The sequence below is a fragment of the Diadema antillarum genome, unplaced genomic scaffold (genome assembly GCF_040938485.1).
Source record: "Diadema antillarum isolate AM-2024a unplaced genomic scaffold, OU_Dant_1.0 seq00001573_RagTag, whole genome shotgun sequence".
Taxonomy (NCBI): domain Eukaryota; kingdom Metazoa; phylum Echinodermata; class Echinoidea; order Diadematoida; family Diadematidae; genus Diadema; species Diadema antillarum.
Window position 1 is genome coordinate 392,381 of NW_027272293.1, and position 17,953 is coordinate 410,333.

The 17,953-nt window shown below is 37.9% G+C and overlaps 1 protein-coding gene across 1 annotated transcript in view; it reads left to right on the forward strand.

Annotated features, from left to right (window-relative positions):
• Positions 1 to 17,953, forward strand: part of LOC139710817 (CUGBP Elav-like family member 1) — a 185,422-nt gene that overhangs the window by 26,088 nt on the left and 141,381 nt on the right. The window lies entirely within an intron of this gene.

The following is a 17,953-nucleotide window of genomic DNA, read 5'->3' on the forward strand; positions in this document are numbered from 1 at the left end:
ATGGACTGATTTTAAACCGTGGATTGATCTGAAGCTACCTTCATAAATTTAGGCCACAGCGATTGGGTAATAAGCAGAACTGCATCCCAATTGACTGCTGTAGTTGCTGCATTATTTTTGTAAATTATTGGTAACAGGGAAAATGGTTTAAAATTCAGAAATAAGTCACATTACACATGTACATTTTTGGAAAGCTTAGCAGTGCAGTAGTATGAATAATCATGATTCAGAACATGAAAACTTGTATACAAAGTTTGAGAGAAAGTGATTTGATGGAACACAAAACTCGATCTGATGCAGAATTTGAGGCACCAAAATTATGACTTCATTCTAGAGACACATTCAACTACAAAGCAGATACATGAATTCCCCACAACCATAGTGTAGTGAGGTAATGTTGTACGCAATGGCCCGAATTCACGAAGGTGGTAAAATCTACACCATGGACAAAGACCGTAAGTTTTGTATGGTGTGCCAAGTGTTGCATGGCCTATTTTTGTCTCGCCCACTGGAGGTGAAGGCGAGGCTAAGGGATCCAAATGGCGTCCGTCCGTCGTCCGTCCGTCGTCCGTCCGTCGTCCGTCGTCCGTCCGTCGTCCGTCACAAATGTTAAAGTTTACCTGCAAGACTCTCTTATGATGCATAACTTGGCAACTGTTACAGCAATGGCAGCCACACTTGGGTGATAGAAGCACTAGGGGTATCTTCATGTTATGGTGTTGTTAGAGGTCATGTGATGAGGTCAAAGGTCATTTGAGGTCATATATTAAAGGGTATGTGCAAGACTCTCTTTTCTACATTGTATGTTAAAGTTTACCTGCAAGACTCTCCTTTGACAAATAACTTCACATAAGTTGCTTGGATTACAACCTAACTTGGGTCATAGATGCACTGGGGGTACCTTCATGTTATGGTGCCGTTGGAGGTCACAGGATAAGGTCAAAGGTCATTTGAGGTCATACGTTACAGTTTACTTGCAAGACTCTCTTATCACTCGTAACTCGACACATGTTGCTACAATAGCAATCAAACTTGGGTGATGGATGCACTGAGGGTACCTTCATGTTATGGTGCCGTAAGAGGTCACATGATAAGGTCAAAGGTCATTTGAGGTCATACGTTAAAGTTTACTTGCAAGACTCTTATCACACATACCTCAGCACATGTTGCTACAATGGCAATCAAACTTGGATGATGGTAGATGTCTCTTGGGAAGTTGAAGGTAACCACAAGGTCAAAGGTTACAGACAGGGGTCAACGAACTTTTAGGGCCCAATGTTCAGTTTTTAGGGTGCATTTCGTTTATGGCTCATAACTTTTGATCCCTTTGTCCGTTTGTGACCAAACTTGGATGGAACATGTCCCTTGGGGAGGTGAAGGTCGTCACAAGGTCAAAGGTCACAGACAGGGGTCAACAAACTTTTAGGGCCCAATGTTATGTTTTTAGGGCGCGTTTTGATTGTGGCTCATAACTTTTGATCCCTATGTCCGTTTGTGACCAAACTTGGACGGTAGATGTCCCTTGGGGAGTTAAAGGTCATCACAAGGTCAAAGGTCACAGAAAGGGGTCAACAAATTTTTAGGGCCCAATGTTAAGTTTTTATGGCGCGTTTCGATTATGGCTCATTACTTTTGATCCCTTTGTCCGTTTGTGACCAAACTTGGATGGTAAATGTCCCTTAGGGTATTGAAGGTCACCACAAGGTCAAAGCTCATAAGCAGGTCAATTAACTTCTGGGAGTTATAAAAGATATTAATTCCTTGTACGCGAATGGGCGAGACACAATTTGGCGATTGCCTTGTGTTACGAAATCAGTCATAACTTCTTCATAGACTCAGGTGCATGAATATTGTTCCTTCATCATCTTCATAGATTCCTAGTTATTTCTTTATAGGAGATATTGAATACATTTTCTCAAAACAAGGAATATAAAGGAGGTTTTAGCTCAAGCATGGGGTGCTAATTTGTGCTGATAGACGACTAAGGTTGGCAAGCCGCACATAATCAAGTCCATGTCTGCATGCTTCTTCTTCTAGTCTATATATCCCTGACTTTTAATTGCCACTGTCATTACCAGTGTCACTGTCACTGTCCTCACCAAAGGAATTCTCAACACCAAACTCAAAGTCTTAAATGTGCATCAACTCCAGAATTGAACATTTTGATTTAAGTTCACTGGAGAAAGTCACAGACAAGAATCACAGTGCAAATTACACCAATAATTGTGCACTGCTGTACCGCTATGCAGGGGTTTGTGTCTATAAAGCCATGTTGCTGATTTCAGCTCACCAAAGTTATGTGCTCTGGATGTAAAAGCATTGAGTAAATCAGTCAGTTTGGACTCACGATTTCTTCATGGCTTAAATAGTTTTAAATAGATGATACAGATATCCAGTTTCAAGAGACCATGTCCTTTGCTATGACACCAGTTTTCATATAATTTTTAGCATTTGAACACACTTTAGACATAGTGCAGTTCTCACAAAAATCATTCAAAACTTCTAAAACTGCCATGCTGGAGCTTGAAGGTTGAATACTAATGTTTTATTTATAGACAAAGAATTAGTCACATTTTGACACTTTCCTTTAATTTTGACACAGTAAATATACATGTACATGAACGACCTGCCAAAGAGTATGTGCAGTATTGTATTTGTGGTCTGTCGCTTCAGGATATGCAGACAGGGTCGTGAGATTTAGTTGAGCCCAAATCAAAATATTAGCTTAAAATTGGGATCTGAGTACACATTGTACCCATCATGAATGCTCTTTGTTATTTCTTCATTTGGGTCTAATAGGATTCCAAACATAGACTTTGCTCAAGCTGTGTTTGGTTCTCATATGTACCACATTTCAGTGAGATATAATGAGTGCCCCCCTCCAACACACACCATCCCAAGAAGAAAGTAATGCAGTCATGTCTGTGTTACGGATGTATTTCAGACAAGACAGGAAAGCTACCTGGCTACTTGAGAACACAGTAATAAGAGGAGATTTTATGGAAGGCTGCAGTCTGTGGTTAATTAATTCCTGTTGATAGAACCAATGGAAAAGATTATAACTCAAACCACAGCTTAGAACTAATTTGTGTAAGTTCAACTGTTATCGGACATAAGTTAGGTATTTTGATACAAACTGTTATCTTTGAGCAAAATTTTGTAGAAGATGGCAGGTTTGTGAAAGAGAGTTCTGTACTGAAAGAAAAAAAAATAGTGGCCATCTTATTGTAGAATGCAGACTTGCTGATGTTCTGTGTAATGAGTATTATACTATAATTGTCTCTCACCGAGTCATCATTGCTTACCCAGGGGTCACTGTCATTGTTTGCTTCTGTGTTTCCAAATTTTGTGCAATGATGAAGAAGTAAAATCATATCAAGATATGTCAAGTTAATCACTAGTAGCAGAGTCGAAAAAAAATTCCCTGGCAAATTCAGCATCCAAAATATTAAAGAAAATCTCTTCCTTTCAGCCTAGATTTTCGTCTTGAGTGAGCATAGCCCTGTCACATACACACAAACACTATCCTCATCATGCTTGTAGGAAATGGGAAATGTGCCTTGCGTACAAACATTTCAACCTAAAATCTCTTGTTTAATCAATTAATCAAGTATCAATGACTATGTATCTCTCATCTTCAGAAGTTTGAATTTAAATAATGTAGCAAAGACAGTTCCAGCATTGGGGTAAGGTGCTCTTTCAGGGGAAATATGGGAATATTACAGCTGCAGCTAAAAATACACCTGGTTTCATAATGGTTGTGACGGATACTTCACACCCATGTACCTTCTGGATATATGTAATTTTTTTTTTTTTGGGGGGGGGGGGGAGGGGGTAGGAAGAGGGATAGTGATATCTATATATCGTCGGGTGCCCGTGCATTGGCCGCTAACGCAATACAAATTGTATTGCGTTAGCGGCCAATGCACGGGCACCCGACGATATGGTATGGGTTAGTCTATACACAAGAGAGGAACATTATGATATTTGCTTCTTCAAACAGCAACCCCCCCCCCCCCAAAAAAAAAAAAGAATTACAAACAAACTTACAACAACAAACAAAGTGATAACCGACATTTGATTTTTTTTTTCCCTATTGTTGCAGAAGATACAGTGGTCTCTCTACTGATGGCAGAATAGGCTTCATATAACACTCTATTTTTGCAAGCCAGTGGACCCATATCCTTCCTACAGGTTTCTTCAGGTAGTTTATTCTTAGTTATCAACATTGCTTTCAATGTCATTGCCATCAGTCTTACATGATGAAACATCTCATGGGTACATATTGACAAATCCTTCTTTTTTTTTTGCATAAACGTTGGTTGTCACTGAGGATCTTGAGCTTCAGTTTTGAAAAAAAAAAAAATTATTTTACCTTTTTACCTTTTCTTTGTCAAGGATGAGTGTAATAGTTATTGTACCAAGCATCAGTCAAGCTCAACCCATTGCGGACATGCAAATTTACCTATAACACACATTTCCCATAGCCACCCGCATATACAATGCATGCTTGGAACTAGTCTTAAATGGGTTAAAATGTAGCTTACTATCCTTTTCTCCTCAACTACACAATTTGTAGCTGAAATCATGAGAGTAAGAAATAGGTTTAAGTGAAACTTGTACAGTGTAGTTGCTTCATGAAATTCTGTGTCATATTAGACTGTTTGAATCCTTTTCGTAATCTTCTACTATTTTATCCTGTGGGCTGTTCAAAGTTGCCTTTGCTGGTAATGCCACTTTGTTATTTCTCGTATATGACATTACTCTGTTGGTCGAGTTTACTAGTATACCACCTGATGTATTGATCTTTCTTATTTCTTTTTAATGAAATTATGTACGTTCTCTGTCCTTTACGATCTTGAACAGGTTAGTGGAGGAAGTCATTTTTTTTTTATAGAAAGAAGATTAATCATGTCACAAAACTGATGAGGAAGAAAACAAAAGGGTATTGTGAACATGTTATTCTTTTGTTTTCATTTGTATACATAATTATGAACATTAGTTTTTGCTTTGTCTAGTTCTTTGAGTGATGGTGCAGCCAGAATGATTCTGATGAAAATGAGACATTTCTCCCTTTCTCTCTCTCCCTCTCTCTCTCTCTCTCCCTCTCTCCCTCTCTCCCAGAGATATATGTGAGTTCCAACTCATTTAGATGGAAGTGTGGAAGATAATGGGTATTGCATCTGTGTTGCCACCCTGTGGGTTGTGTGCATTTGAGATCACATCCTTATTTGGGTTTGGTAGGAGAGGGGAGAGATAACGATTCTTTCTGATTAGTGAAGAATGCCAATCTCAAACACGAGAGGGACTGCCTCCTCCTGCTGCTCCTCCATGCTGCAGTAGCATGTGTTACGCTGCAAGTTTATGATTGCATTATTAATTGTCTGAAAGGAACCATTTCATTCAACTTCATCCATTGAAAGAAAGTGCAAAAGTTGCATTAATTTCCAGTCATAAAGAGTAAAGGCATTGTAGGACCTTAATGTTTCAAATTAATTTCTAATGCCACAAACCGAAGTGTATTTCTTGCTGCATAAACTGACAGCGAGGCTTTGAGAGCTACATTGTAATGTACCAAACTTGAATGCCATCATTGTTTTATATAATGGAGCTTGCACTTCAGGTGAAGATGGGATAATCTTATTTTTTCTTAATGGGATGATGCAGTTATTCTGATATTCAATCACAGTAAAATCCACTTCCCATGTATGAAATGTAGAAATTTTGAAGAGTGGACCAAAACTGCAGTGCCTGAATTGTGCAAGTGTTTTGTTTTTTCTATGTCTTGCCAAATTTTGTTACTAAAAGAGACAGGATCATACACCTGCAGCTGGTAACCTCAAAGGATATGTGGCCTCAGCACTGCATTTGATAGTGACTTTGACCTTGCCCCAAGTATTATAAATGTCCATCACTGATATATCCTCCTCTTTGAATTCAAGATAAAATCTAGTTTTTATTGAGTCCCGTGTGGCATATATGAAGGCATGGTTGTCTTTCTTTCACAAGCACTCTTTGGGTTTTGTATACAGTAGGAGCAAAATCTAGGCCTGCTGGGTAGTGTTAGCCAGGAATTAGGATGGTGAAAAGAAGAGAGGCTGATGGTAGAGGAAGGGAGAGAGGGGAAGAAGTTATGTGAGATCACAATATGTACAGAGAAGTCAAGAGGAGGGGGGGAGAGAAGAGAAAGACACCAGATATTTTGATTTAGAAGCTTAAATGACATTCATGAAAAGATGATTTTCTTAAAAGGGAAAATCCAGTCCAAATGTAAGTTTGTCTGATAAGAAAGAGTAAAATATTACAATTTCAACTGTAAAGTTTTGATCAAAATCGGGTGAAAAATAAGGAATTTTTGACATTTTGAAGTTTCACTAATTTTTAAGGAAACTTTGAAGAGTCAATATGAATATGCAAATGGCAAAGTGAGCATGTCATCCCCTCACAACTATAGTCTGTACATAAAGTTTTGAAATTTCCAGTTTTTCATTCAAATGCAATTATGCCCGAGCCTCAAATCCTGATATATCTAACTGATCACTATTCTGAAGTTATTCAACCAGGAATAGCATCGTGTTTCAGACTTCAATGATAGAAACACTGAATTTTCGTCATTTTTTTTTTACATGATCAATGGAAAATTGTGAGGTTATGACATGGTCAGCTCACTCATTTGCATATTCATATCCATTGTACAAGAACTGTTTTTCAGAAATTAGCAAAACTTCAAAATTTTATAACTTCCTTATTTTTCATCCAATTTCAGTCAAATCTTTACTGTTGAACTCGTAAGATTTTACTCCTTTTTATCAGAATTATTTCTTGGACTGGATTCCCCTTTTAACAGTGGGTATCAATTATGACTTGGTTGGATATGTGACATGGAATGGTTCCCTATGAAATAGGGCCATGTGTATGAAAATAATAGTTTATCCATGAAGTGAGTATAACTCGTATCTATACCTACAACTGTATGTGTGCAACAACATGACATTTATAGATGCCTCTTTCCTTTTGTGGTCCCAAGTTTATGTTGTAGTTTGTTGATGGCACTATACAGGAAAAGAAGGAAAGAAAAGATGCCTAATAAAACAACAGAAGAAATGGGACACATAACTAATGGTGTGTTTATCAACTCACTTCTGGCTTGGAATTAAGGTTTCCAAACAACAGGGAGAATTGGGCAGATGATAAACATAAAGCTATTTTGATTATGGGGTCGGAATTGCTTTTCTGAAATGCGGAAAAAAGGGTGATTGCAAATGCATATGAGCCAGAAACGTGTTTCTGTGGATGAAAATGATAAATGCAAGTCATTTTGAAACACGTTTATTGCTCGGACCTGCCCACGTCAACTACTGCCAACTACACTTCTCAGCTCCACGGGTCAAACTGCATAATGGAGCTGCGCAGTGACAAGGCCTCTGTCTTATCTCACAAAAGAAATGATAAATGCAGCAACTCCAGAAACACAGTCAAAAAGGCCTTCAATTTGATAGTGGGTATTGAAACATGTTTCATGATATATGTAATGGGAAAGATGATAAATTCAGCCTATGACCCTGCAGTAAATGGGCCCATCTTTCATTTTCTTTTGATAAAGGATAGAGTATACCGTACATGTGGTTATTTTGCAATGTTTATATTTTTGCAAATTTCACAGCTTGACTAATATTGATGAAATTAGCCACTTGCTTAACTAGAGAGGGGCCGTCAAAGGCGGCAGACCCACGCCTAAGTACAAAGTCGGGGTAAACATAATGTGCATTCGGTCATCTACCAGAATTCGGCCACTTAATTGCCAGTGTGCTTTATCACCAGCCAGTGAGTTCTACCAAAGATCGTACACTGAAGTGTACGATCTTTGGTTCTACAGTCACATCACACGCAAATCACATCATTACACATACGGTATTAACACTCATTCACGTACAGGAAAGTCCTTAAGTCTCCTCCAAAAATCCATCGAAAATCCCAAATTCCACCGTCAAAAGTGCAGAATCGGAACTTTTCCAAGCGCGCGCAAATTAAGTCCAGTTTTAAGAGTATTGTCTACGCGACGGGTCGCGGAAAAAGCGCTAAAAATCGAGAAATACGCCGTTTTCTTGCGGGATATTTTGATTATAGCAAGCCAAGAGTGTGATGATATCAAAGGTCGTATGAGTGTACGATCTTTGATGGTATCCACAAAAGCAAAAAAGAAAAACAAAATTTACGTACCCCCTAGGCAATTACCCCTATGATTAGTGTCTACGGGAATTATTCAATGCAAGGGTTGAATGCAAATGTCTACTGCACCAGTATTCGGCCACCAACGAGCGCCGCAACGTCCCCGGTGCAATTTTGCACCAACAGTGTAGAGCGCGATGCATTTTCAGCGGCCTTGCACACGCATTGACATTGAGCACGCATATCGTGCAGTGTGACTGCGACCGAGCAAAATGCTCCTCCAACGAAAAAAACAATCAATGTTAATTTGAAAAATCATCAAATATCAAAGGTCGTATGAGTGTACGATCTTTGATGGTATCCACAAAAGCAAAAAAGAAAAACAAAATTTACGTACCCCCTAGGCAATTACCCCTATGATTAGTGTCTACGGGAATTATTCAATGCAAGGGTTGAATGCAAATGTCTACTGCACCAGTATTCGGCCACCAACGAGCGCCGCAACGTCCCCGGTGCAATTTTGCACCAACAGTGTAGAGCGCGATGCATTTTCAGCGGCCTTGCACACGCATTGATATTGAGCACGCATATCGTGCAGTGTGACTGCGACCGAGCAAAATGCTCCTCCAACGAAAAAAACAATCAATGTTAATTTGAAAAATCATCAAAATACGGGCCAGTTTGTGATGACGGAGAAAGAACTTTCATAAATCTAGAAGGACATAGTCCCTCAAATAGGCCTAAACGTAAATTTCGGAATTCTTACGAACATTTGAGCAGCGAAGTCGGATCGTTGGGGAGTTTATGTGTTCGTATGGTAGCGGAAAATCGCAAAGTGAGAAACGGGAAATTTTCGGAATGGTCACTATACCATGGGGTCAAAACTTCAAGGTCACACAGAATTTGCAAGGGTCAACCGATTATCACCAAAATCTAATCGATTCTTTCCTGTCATTATCCAAACATTCCCTGAACATTTCGTGCAAATCCGTTTACCCGTTCTCTTGTTATCTTGTACACAAACAAACAAACAAACAAACAAACAAACAAAAAAACAAAAAAACAAACAAACAAACAAACAAACAAACAAACAAACATACGGAACCCTTTACATAACCCCCTGCCGATTTTCATCGGCGTGGGTAATAATTGCCTCCTGTATTACAAATACACTGTATAACACCACTAACTCTTCTGAAAAATAGGATGATACTCATTTCTCATGCTGTCAATGAAGTGCTCACTGCCAAATTCAAGCCTCACTACATAGAATATATCGTACATACAGAATGTTTGTGTGTGTGTCTTTGTGTTTGTTGTGTGTGTCTGTATATTATATGCATGTGTCAGCATGCATTGTATATGACAAGTCTTCATTGTTATAAATATCCAACCTATCTGCAGAATATAAACTGCAAGTACATGCAAGTATAAGGGAATACGAGATAGTAAAGTATTACATAATACAAGAATCTGATAGGTGAAAGTTACACAACTTCATTGTCATGATTTCAAAGGGAGAAAAGGCAAGTATATGGGAAAGCGATTTAGAGAATATTGAGGGTATGGAAGTGATAATCCTGTGGTTTTCTTCATCCAAGCTTGCCTGTTTGGTCTTAAACACTGATCTTCAAGAGGGCCTTAATGTTATCATTGACCAAACATTGTGGGTATAACATTTTTTTTTTTTTACACAGAGAAAACAGATCCAGGACCTCCCATGTGTCTGGGCTTCACACTATTCAAATTCAATTCAAAATCAAATGATGTTATTTCCATATAAAGTAGTACAAAGTAATGTACATAACGCTTACATGGGAACAAAATATTTTAGAGAAATTTAAATCACAATTAAAGCTTCAACAAAACATGGATACAATTATAGTAACAACGTTTTATTTCAATGAATAAAGAAGTAAGCAAATACAATTTAATTTTTAACTGTATCTATGCAAAAGAAGAATTCACAAGAGAAGCATAGCTTGTGATTTTTGTTAATTATTCTAGGAGATGAGGGCATCTCAAGACCCCCCCCCCCCACAATGTAGGCCTACTGTACAATGCAGTTGTGTTACAGGAAGCAATGTATTTGTAAACTTCACTTTTTTAATATTAGTTAACTCACAAAATTTGCAGTGATAAAATTGTACCTCATACATTTTCTACTAAGCACTTCTTGCAACACTGAAAGAATTTGACTTGTGACATGACAAGATTTTAGGCAAGCCTGCAGCAGTCACCCTTATTGGCTGTAGCCAAACTGAGCTTGAAAGTTTAAAACAACTTTTCGTTTATCAACTCTACAGGAATGTTCTTGCTCAAATGCGTGTATGATCACACTTTTTTTGGCATTTCAGAAACACTTTTCTGACCTCATAATCAAAACAGCTTTGCGCTTATCAACTGCCCAATACTCAGTGAAATTTTTGTCCCCGCCGAACGAGTTCGAGCAGGGGACTATGAAACGGGCTCCGTACGTGTGTGTGTCCGTGTGTCCGTCCGTCCGTCCGTGTGTCCGTGTGTGCGTCCGTGTGTGCGTCCGTGTGTGATCAAAATCTTCAATTTGCTACTTCTCTGTCATTTATGAGCCAATTTTGATTCTGTTTGCTTTATATGATAGCACTACATGGGAGCTTTGAAACTTCTACACAGAATTTCAGTCGTGACCTTTGACCTTGACCTTTGACCTATATTGTACATTTTGCTAAAAATGCTACTCCTTCGCCATTTCTAACCCGATTTCGATTCCGTTTGCTTTATGTGATGGCACTAGGTGAGGGCTTCAAAACTTCTACACAGAATTTTGACCTTTGACTTCTTTGACCTTTGACCTTGATTTTTGACCTGTATTGTACATTTTGCTACAAAATGCTACTCCTTCGCCATTTCTAACCCGATTTCGATTCCGTTTGCTTTATGTGATGGCACTAGGTGAGGGCTTCAAAACTTCTACACAGAATTGTGACCTTTGACTTCTTTGACCTTTGACCTTGATTTTTTGACCTATATTGTACATTTTGCTACAAAATGCTACTCCTTCGCCATTTCTAACCCGATTTCGATTCCGTTTGCTTTATGTGATGGCACTAGGTGAGGGCTTCAAAACTTCTACACAGAATTTTGACCTTTGACTTCTTTGACCTTTGACCTTGATTTTTGACCTGTATTGTTCATTTTGCTACAAAATGCTACTCCTTCGCCATTTCTAACCCGATTTCACTTCTGTTTGCTTTATGTGATGGCACTAGGTGAGGGCTTCAAAACTTCTACACAGAATTTTGACCTTTGACTTCTTTGACCTCTGACCTTGATTTTTGACCTATATTGTACATTGGCTACAAAATGCTACTCCTTCGCCATTTCTAACCCGATTTCGATTCTGTTTCCTTTATGTGATGGCACTAGGTGAGGGCTTCAAAACTTCTACACAGAATTTTGACCTTTGACTTCTTTGACCTTTGACCTTGATTTTTACCTATATTGTACATTTTGCTACTAAATGCTACTTCCGGCGGGGACATATATTACGCACCGCGTAATTTCTACTTTTCCTTGTTTTTTTTCAAAAAGTACACATTTTCCTCCGACTTATTACTGTGTATGTTTAGGGTAATATTATTCCCTCTGCCTTCTAAAAGAGGCAGGTCAAGTGCTCTTTTGTTATGAACAAAAAGTGAAAAGATGTTAAATTTCTTTATTATCTTCCTGGTATTGTTTATGCATGTGACATCACAAGCTGTTGTAGTCTTCTCGTCCAGCAACGGCGGCACTGAAACTTCACAAATTCATCTCTTTTGAATGGATTGTCTGATTTTCCTCAAACTTTCAGTGATATATTCTACTAATATTTCTGCATTCTCTCAATCAATCCATATGTATATCATGGTGAACTTGTCCTTAATCGTTTCTCAAGTCACTGCCATCAGTCAAATCAACTTAGTTTTAGAGGAAATATCACTCTTAAACAAGTGTTACATCATTGCTTATCTGTTTCAATAATCAGGTCAGTTAAGTCCACTTGTCCATTCTACCCAGTTACACTAGCATTGGAAATTCATAGTTCAGGAAACATTAATTTCATCAAAATTGCAGTTCATTATTGTAGTAATACCACCAATTGCTGTGTTGCATATCGGAATATTTTCATGTGCAGTTTCTAGTTTTGGTGACTCACCACACAAATTCTTGTGAGCAAATTGCTGGCACAAAAGGGGAGAGGGTGGCTTACGGAAGATGAACTCCCCAACAGACTTAAGTCCTCTTTGTTCTGCTTCCTCAAGCAGTCAATGACACTGGTAGAATTTAAGGTTGGAGCTTGTAAGGAATAAGAGTTCATACTCTGGTTAGGAGAGGGATTTGGATTAGGATTATCTCTGGAGTTTCTAGGGAAAATGATGTTTCAGAAATAATGCAGTTAATAGAGATGGGCAGGAGATCCAATTGGATTAGACATGGTAGATATAGAACTCACTCACCTTTAGAAACTGCTTTGACCTTAAGAACACACCGTGGACAAACTATAAGAATCCTGCTGCTCTATTTATTTTTATCCGGGCCATTATAGCCCAGTTTGCTGGGGCATTCTGTTATTTGCAATGCTCAGTGCATTCTGAAAGAATGCAATGGACTCTTGGCTAAGCAAGTCAAATTATTGAAATTTCATGTTTTTGTCTCTTTACATTGTTCCTATTTCCCTCAACATTAGGAAACTTTGGTGAGTGATTTTGACCTGTAGGCCTACATATACCAATTTTTAAAGCTGGAGGTAGCATTCACTGTAATTATACCTGCACTTTATTCACATTTGTACTGATCATCATCATGATTTTACAAAGGACATCCTTATCAGAATAAGCAATTTACTTTCCAGTGATTTCTTTTTTTCTCACAAGTGCTGTTTTTCTTCTTTTTCTTTTGCATACATAATAGTTGTACATAAACATTTCATAATCTGCAGCATATTTATCAATCAGTGATCTTGGCCTAGAAAAGGACTAAAAACAGGTGGATAATAAAGATTCAATGTGCATTTAGAGAAGATCACTTTGGTGAAAGTCACAAATTACTGGCTTACAAGTCAGGCACATTACATAGAAGATGACTAGTATTCATTTCTTTATTTTTTAAAGTGATTTTATTGGTGATTTCTTCATGTGTAAGTGTAATGAAATATTATATGACCTCAATGAAATTGTATATGAAAGTCCTGCTCTTCACTCAAACATTCCACTCAATTAGAATCCTAGATTTGGGCACATATAATTTTGTTATTGTGAATGGGTTTCACTGAAGTCTGAAATGAAAATGATTGTCCAAGAAATTATGTGAACATTTGTCTCTGTGTGTATTTAGTACCCCCCCCCCCCAATGATTTATCAATGAAATAGTCCATGCTGTGTATGATTGCTGTTAAAGCACACACAGTCTGTCAGTCTGTTTGTATGTCTGTCCATTGCAGCTCTAGTTCTCTGTTTCTCCATCTGTCCTCAATGTCCCAGCGGAATGTCCCCTAATTAGATAATTTGATTATTTCTTCAAACGTCCACGGCTCTTACTGCACCATGTGCCCTGCTGTGGTAGGCCAGTGGAATTTTTCTTGTTGAGAACTCCCCCAGCCAAGGCCTTATGGTGGCCAATGCTGGAATTAGTTCTTTACCCATGGTTGGCTCATAAAAAAGACAGACCAGACAATACATTACATGACTGTGCTATCATTCGTTTCTGTCTTCAGCTATAAGTTGTAGGCATCTGCATAAATCCTTGTCACCCTGCAGTCTGTCCAACGGCATAAGGTGGGGATAGGGACCAATTACTATTGGTATGACATCCCATTGGCTAGAGCCACCAACATGTTTAACAAAGACACAGTGCAGTGCTGTGTGCTCAGTATCTAGGGGTTCACATACAGTAGGAAAGCTGGTATTGATTTCCATAATGCTTTATTTGTTACATCAGTGCCAAAAGAATTTCCATTTTATTTCTTTTTTTTTCTCATTCATTTTGCTAATTTTAAGTGTGTAAGTTGATTTGGTAAAATCACTGAAGTATTTATTTCTTTTTCATCTGTTATTCATGGTAATTTGATCTCAACACAATGCTTTTTCCTAGGAGATAGGAAGGGAAAGAGGAGGGAGAACAAAGCAAAACACAGACATGAAGTCTCACAGACCTGTTTACACATCACCCAAAATGAACAATTTTTACACATTAGGTACTTTTTGCAACGTAATACCATATAAATTATAATCTGATGTGTGGATACACACACACACACATGCGCGCGCACAAATATCACTTTTTTATCATATTGAGATATGGACATTGGTCCATCATGATTTTAGTTGGGGGGTGGGGGGGAAACCGTTGCAATTTAAAACATTTTGCATACAGTCAAAATACTTTTTTTTTCTTTTGCCATGTGTGAATGATAGCAAATAAAACTGTATATGTATGCCCATGATTTCTTAATGGCTCAGTCACAAATACCATTAAGAACTGCTACGAACGCCGTACGAACGATTTTTAGACAATTTGGTACGAACTTCTTAAGAAGGCCATATGAAACCAGCTTTCGTAAACCGTTCATAGACCATTCGTAAGTTTGTAGCCTGGTCGATGTTCTTGTCCAAGATTTTTTTTTTAAAACTTCGTACGAAACTCTCTCTTCGTAAGGCGGCCGTACGAACTCCAGCATTCGTACGAACAGTGATATTCGTACGAACGCATCATTCCTACGAACCTTTGTGACCGTAGCTTTAATCATGGCTACTACTAAAACACAGATCAATTCAGTGCGTATTTACTATGATGTATGGCAATTTGTCAATCAGTTGCAATTACTTTTTCCTATCTTAAAAGAAAAATAGTATATATCATGGGTGTATGTGTGTATATTTGTATATAGGCCTACATTTTATTTTGATTATTATACATCTAAGGATTCTCCCAGTGAAAAAATTGAGAAGTGTCAATGATTCCTTATAAAAAGCAGAATACTCTTCTGTAGACCTTTTGGGGAAATAATGCAAAATAGCTGACATACCAGTTGCCATAGCAACATTTGTAATATTATTTTCTTCTTCTTCTGTGGTATGCAAGTCTCTCATAGTATATAGGTAAATGACCAGCAAAATACAATTCATCGCAAATCATTTTGCCATGGATATTCATAATTTTCATATTTCTTAACATTTTCATCTTCATAAAAACTGATGGATGAATGTTTACCAAACTTCACTAGATATACTGTAAAACATGATATATTCACAGCATGAAATTTTCGCGAAATGGATTTGATGGCCTTTTTTGCGGCATGAAATTTTCGCGAAATGCCACTGGCATTCATTGCATATAGTGTAAACAAGAACTTTCACGTGCATTTTGATTTTGTGAATCTTGGGGCTAGCAAAATTAAAATGCACATGAACATTCCTCGTTTTACAGTAGAAATCATCAAAAGTGTTGACATATTCATCTTCTTGAAATTTAAGATGTTTACCAAATTTGGCTTAAATCATCGGGGGGGGGGGGGGGGGGGGGGATCATAGTTTTTACAAGTGTTGGTGGTATCCCCAGGGGTTCATGTGGGGCATGGGTCCATATACATGATATCATCTTGAATTCTGGTGGCTGGATTTTGACTGAACTCGGAAGGAACAAATAATGTAGCAAGGGGATTATACTTTGTGCAAATGGTGGGGGTGCACCCAGCGGCCCAAATACCCAACATTAGGAAGATGCTGTCCAAAGTGAATGTGGCAATCCTGAATCTCAAAATTTTAATACAGAACTTTACCTCAGATATGGTGCCATGAAAGCAACATTGTACACTGCTCAGGTGAGAGCTGGACCCACACGTTTATGGGCTATTGGTGTGGGGCTTTTTAAGCTTTTTTTGTTGTTTTTGCTTTTTGGGGTTGTTTTTTTTTTTCTTCTTTATTTTGTTTTAGCTTTCCTGATGTGCAACAATTTAAGGACATTTTGGAATTTACTTATGAAAGTTACATAAACTAGCTCTGCCAGTTTTTGTATATTTCAGAAATATAACCATGCTCAAGGAATTACCTTCAAGTACCCTAATGCAGAAGATTTACTGTGGAGTAATGATATGTCATGAATAAATAGCAATTTGATAGAGAAGGGGTCGAGGCACTATTGTTCTTTCCTTTGTCCACATGTCTGCTGCCCTGTCATTTGTCAGCTGCAATTAATGTTCATGCTTTTTACTCCATGGCAAATGGCAGCCAGTCATCCTTGTCTGATCCGAATCATTAATTTGTGGCCATGACTCTATTTTTCTTATACTTTCCCATTCCTTATGTTCCCTTTGTCCGCGTGCATTCATGCATAGCCGACCTTTTAGGAAACAGATGACAGTGTTCTCACAAGGTGTTTATTGTGACGTTGCTAAGTCTGTGTCTTTGTAGGACGTTTACTGTAACCATGTTGGAGTTGGATAAGAACAAGGGGAACTCAATGGGCTCGGGCAGGAAGGTGAGAGGAATAAAAGAAACTGGGGTGAAGTTTTCGATTAGCATCTCTGAAAGGAACCCAGCCTCCAAAGAGGAGGCTGAGAGGTGAGAAAGAAAAACCTGAACAACAAGAAGCTATCCCTTACTCTGTTTGATGTGACCTTGATATGATGTAAAGATAGCCGGGCTGGAAGGAAGCTGAGAGATGGGAGTAAAGCCAGTGTATAGTCCAGATATTGACTTCGATCAGACGATAGACTCATTCATTAGCAGAGCACACCATTTGCAGTCATCACTGTGTCACACAGATGAGACATAGAATCTTGTAGCAGACATACATTTGCAGCTAGAATGGTGTGCCTTTCTTTGTTTAGGTGTTGTCTCTTTTGTAAGCTTGATATTTTTTGATGCAGTACTGAGTGAAACTTCTGTGCCATAGAGCCTGTGAAGACTTTTTAGTCTTTTAATTTATATTTGTGTTTATTTTTGTGATGACTGAATTCAACTGCCTCTATTCATATGCATATTTCCTTACTGGTTCTGTTCACTTTTTTTTTTTTAAAGTAAGCAAAAGCATACTTAGAAACTTAAGGTATCTTTACTCCAACTTAGCCCAGGCAAACAATTCTTTAAAACTCATGTTTATGTTAACTTTTAATTGTAATGATGGAGTTAAATGAAACTGAACCAGGTAAAAAGAAAAATATATATATATATGTTCTGAAAATGGAAAGAAGCAGACATGCCAGAATTGGGGACACAGCAAAGTCAAACTGATACTAAAAAAGTAATGATCACATGAATGTTTTATGAGGAATCTAATGTGGCACACTTAGGTACGTAAAAATTGCTCCTGTTTCTTATGTGAAAATGTGCTTCAAATTTTGTAAACATAAAAATGTGACATTTCTGATGAATCTATGATGTCACATTGTTGCACTCTTTCCATAATTACAGAAAGTGTACTCCATATACAAATTCAGGAAAAGATGATAATGGTTAGTACACATCAATTGATGATATGTTTGATTGTGATTTTGCTTGACATTCTATAGTTTAATTCAAAACAACATTCTCAAGAAGTCATATTTCTTGTAAACCATCAGATATGTAGGTATTTTTTTATTCATTCTTTTTCTTTTGAAGAAACCAATCAAAAATCAATATACTTTTGCAGGAATCAGATTTGCAGATGTGTGTGTCTGATGAGAATGCATTTAACCGGAGCAACACAATGAATCAGATCATCACATCCTTTTCTCTCAAACCTACGTAATATGTTATTGCAAAGTTGCTATATCAACCATCTTTAA